The 4,679-nt window shown below is 45.1% G+C and overlaps 1 protein-coding gene across 1 annotated transcript in view; it reads right to left on the reverse strand.

The window, feature by feature from the left end:
* KDM1B (lysine demethylase 1B) overlaps positions 1-4,567 on the reverse strand; it is a 68,746-nt gene extending 64,179 nt beyond the window's left edge. The window contains exons 1-2 of the mRNA XM_023209781.1: positions 4,390-4,567; positions 4,034-4,077 (exon numbers count right to left, since the gene is read on the reverse strand). The gene's annotated coding sequence lies outside the window, so the exon portion shown is untranslated. The remainder of the gene's footprint in view (positions 1-4,033; positions 4,078-4,389) is intronic.
* Between the last annotated feature and the right edge of the window lie 112 nt (positions 4,568-4,679).

Genomic DNA, 4,679 nt, shown 5'->3' on the forward strand with positions numbered 1-4,679 from the left:
TGTGACCAATAAACAAATCACACTATGTTTATAAAATTCAATGAGGAAAACCACCTAGTTTTGTCTATGTTCCTCCCCATTTTACCGTGTCTTCTTAGCAGTTCCTGCACTTTGATCTCTTACTATACTTCAAAAAGAAAACTCATGGCCGGGCACAGTGGTTCACGCCTGTAATCCCAGCACTTTGGGCGGCCCAGGCAGGCGGATCACGAGGTCAGGATTTCGAGACCAGTCTGACCAACATTGTGAAATCCCATCTGTACTAAAAATACAAAAATGAGCCAGGTGTGGAGGCATGTGCCTGTACTTCCAGCCACTCAGGAGGCTGGAGCAGGAGAATTGCCTGAACCAGGGAGGCGGAGGTTGCAGTGAGCCAAGATTGCACCACTGCGCTCCAGCCTGGGCAACAGAACAAGACTCCACCTCAAAAAAAAAAAAAGAAAAGAAAAGAAAACCCATTCATTCCTTCTTAGTACAACTCAACAAATAAATATCAAGAAAACCAACTAGTCACTACTGAATATACAGATTTAAATTAGATAGAAGCACTGGTATATTCTACTGGAAAAAACTTCCCAAACTAGTCCAATAACAGCATGGTTAAACAAATATTAAGAACCAAAGTCTACAAGAGAAATAATGCGTAGCAGCTATGAAAGATTAAGAGCTAACAGAATTTTTTTCAATTAAATTAGATAAGGAATGAAAAATGCTTAGCATAAGTACTCAGTAACATATAGAATCTATAATTATCATTCATCTCCTTCCTTGATCCACTGGATTTAACTACACATGCACACACAAAATGATAAACGAAAAATAAATAGGACATAACTGTGGATAAAGAATTTGAAAATGGAAAAGTAGAACCATGAAATACAAATTCCAGATATATAATCTTAGTCTTGGAGAAAAGCTTTAAGGAGCTTGTAATCCTATTGTTTCATATTTGTGAGCTGTATTAACACTTATAGGAGTATTTTTCATGGATTATTAACATCCTACGGAAAAATTCACTTTGCCATCTACATTGACTCTGGGACATCTTGACATCAATGTTACAGATAATTTTCCTTTGACTTTTTTTTTTTTTTTTTTTTTTTGGTGACGGAGTCTCGCTCTGTTGCCCAGGCTGGAGTGCAGTGGCGTGATCTCGGCTCACTGCAAGCTCCACCTCCCAGGTTCACGCCATTCTCCTGCCTCAGCCTCCCGAGTAGCTGGGACTACAGGCGCCCCTGACCATGGGCCTAATTTTTTTTGTATTTTTTAGTAGAGACGGGGTTTCACTGTGTTAGGATGGTCTCGATCTCCTGACCTCGTGATCCGCCCACCTCGGCCTCCTGAAGTGCTGGGATAACAGGTGTGAGCCACTGCAGCCAGACTCCTTTGACTTAATCTTCACTTTTTCAGAACCAATAAATATTATGTTAGCTGTGAACACATAATCCCTACATGTTCTGAAATGCATTACAGTCCTTTAAGCATTAAATAAACTGCCATTTAGTTCTACAGCATCTATCACACTGTTGGAGAAAATGCTAATAATGTTAAAAGTACTATCTACCGGCCAGCACGGTGGCTCATGCCTGTAATCCCAGCACTTTGGGAGGCCAAGGCAGGCGGATCACGAGGTCAGGAGATCAAGACCATCCTGGCCAACATGGTGAAGCCCCATCTCTACTAAAAATACAAAAAAAAAAAAAAAAAAAATTAGCCGGGCATGGTGGCGGGCACCAGTAGTCCCAGGTACTCAGGAGGCTGAGGCTGCAGAATGGTGTGAACCCGGGAGGCGGAGCTTGCAGTGAGCTGAGATCGCACCACTGCACTACAGCCTGGGCGACAGAGCGAGACTCCGCCTCAAAAAAAGAAAATACTATCTACCTATAATTGTTATACCCAAAGAAGGCTTTTTGGACTCTATTTTAAACAGGCCATCCACTCTAACAAATTTCTCCATAGACACATAGAAATATGAATTCTTATATATGTAAATATACAAATCTCTACATTTATATATAAAATATACCTGACATTATTCACATGAACCACAAATATAGTATATGTAAATATATAATATAGTATTTGTAAATGTATAGCATGTGTAAGTATTATAGCAAAAATATCTGAAGTCAAATGTGGGGTTTAGGAACATAAATGAATCAGCCTAGGTTCATGCAACATTTGACCCTGTCACCTGGGAAGGTGTGCATTCTCAAAAGAAAGTATAGTTTCCTGAAATTTCATCAAACATTTAAATCTAACTGAATACTAGAAAATATGTACTTAATGCAACAAAGAATTCAAGAAATAGTTAACAAGGAAATGAAAACATGAGTTATAAAAGCTATTATTAAATCTGAAGGTTTTTATGAGAGTATATTTTCAACTTTAATTATACAATTGAGGGTTATATGAATCCATTCTAAGAATTTTTGACACTTAACGTAATTTATATATTTCCACTTGCTGGGTCCTTAGGTCTTAAAATGAAGAAAAAGCTTTTCAGTATATTAAAATGTTTTCCTTTTTGATTTTTCAAATTAATAAGCACACCTAAATATAATCAATTGGTTTCATGCTCAACATTATACACATATTTCTAATTTTTAATTCAAGCATTTAAAATTTGGCTTTGGTTTTCTTTTAATGTGATAAAAGAAAAAAGTGGGTTTTTTTGGTAAATATATAAGTGGATATATCAATATGCAGATTTCATTATAATTCCTAGGTTCTTCTCAAGCTGCTTATTCAAAAAGTTTTGTTTTTTTCTTTTTTTCTTTCTTGAGACGGAGTCTTCCTCCGTGGCTCAGGCTGGACTGCAGTGGCGCCATCTCGGCTCACTACAGCCTCCACCCCACCAGGTTCACGCGATTCTTCTGCCTCAGCCTCCCGAGTAGCTGGGATTACAGGTGTGTGCCACCACGTCGGGCTAATTTTTGTATTTTTAGTACAGACCAGGTTTTGCCACCTTGGCCAGGCTGGTCTTGAAGTACTCCTGACCTCAACTGATCGCCCACCTCGGCCTCCCAAAATGCTGGGATTACAGGCGTGAGCCACGGCACCCGGCCTCAAAAAGATGTTTAAGAAACACACAGAATTCATACAAATATGAATCAAAAGGACCAATCTAAAATACAAATTCATAGTGGAGTCAGTACAACTTCTAAAAATAGGACAAACTACTAGAAACTTCTTCGGAGACAACAGAAACAGTAATTTTCCTTTGGGACACTTAAGGGGGACTAGCACCTTATTACTCCCACACCAATCAAATCTTCAGAAATAGGGATCCAGTACAATTCAATATTGAATTATTCAATATTCAACATGCAGTTCAATGATTCAATATTAAATCCTCAATTGCCTAGATATCTTTTGTTGACTCTCCCTGCAAGACAATTAATTATTGATGGTAATTTTCTCATGTACCTCCTGAAGAAGCCTTCCCTCCCACTCGCCTTTCTGCCACTAAAATAGATTTAAAAACACAAAACAAAACTGGCCAAAGCCTTGAGTTATGTGTGTATACGTGGTGTGGAGGATTCCCCAACTGGAGTGGACTGGGAAGTCCTCCAGGCTCACCCAAGGGAAGACTGGGCCTCTATGTGGCTGGTTTCCACATCACTGAACCCCAACTTTCTACAGCTGGGTCGGCCTCTTCCTTCCTCTTTCACCTGTCAGCTGCCCGGCCGTTGACTAACAGCTACCCTAATCGGGCCACCCCTCCTCCAGATCTCCAATCCCAGAGGAGTTACCCCAGCAACCTGGCAATGCTCATCAAGTCTCAATGCGTGGAGGCTGTGCCAGAGGATTACTACAACACCTGCAAGGCTGTGCGGGCTCCGGGCCGCACCCTACCGGCCGGGAAGAACCAGCGAGGGAGCTCCTACTCCAGGACCGTGGGGTTCTCCCGCGGCTCTGACAGTCCCCAGGAGGGAGCCCCCAACTCCCGGTGCCAGCTGCAGCCGCCTCGCTTTCCGAGAAGCTTTCGGAAGCTTTTCGAAGTCGGAGAAGCAAGTGCCCCGGAGCTCACCTTTTCGCTGAAGAGGTGCCGGGAGTCTCGGGGAAAAGGCACGGCTGTACAGAAAGGAAACATTGTAGGGGGGTTAGGAGACCGGCAACATCGCGACGAATCTGGCGACCCCACTGCCCCAACACCCGAGCCCGGGAATTCCCCCTTCTTCAGACAGATACCCACCCCGCACCCTCTTTTAATCCGGGGTAGGAGGTATCCGTCCCTGGGGCACCCGCCCACCTCCCACTACGGCGAGGGGCGCTGCACAGGGGGAGAGAGAGGGCTTGCACCCCAACGAAGCTGCTTTATGCAACGCTGTCACCCGAAATTCGCCACGGCCCCCACGCACGCCCCCGGAGTGGGGAGTCTCCCACCTCTGAAAGCCAGCGAGGCGGCGCGCGCCGCCCTGGACTGCGGGCGCCTCTCCGGAGCCGCGCGCCGCGCGCACAGGACGGCAGGAGCCGCGCCGCGAGCCCCAGCCTCCTCTCGGCCGCCGCCGCCGCCGCCGCTTCCGCCCCTGTCACGGCGTGACCCGGGGTGGGAGGAGCCGACGGGACCAGGGATGGGTAGGGTCCCCGCCTTCGCTTTAGCCGCGGCGCTCGCTCCGCCCTGCCCATTTCCGCCGCTGCGCAAACCCAGGCGCCTGGGGAAGGGGGTGGAATCT

The sequence above is a fragment of the Piliocolobus tephrosceles genome, chromosome 5 (genome assembly GCF_002776525.5).
Source record: "Piliocolobus tephrosceles isolate RC106 chromosome 5, ASM277652v3, whole genome shotgun sequence".
Lineage (NCBI taxonomy): Eukaryota > Metazoa > Chordata > Mammalia > Primates > Cercopithecidae > Piliocolobus > Piliocolobus tephrosceles.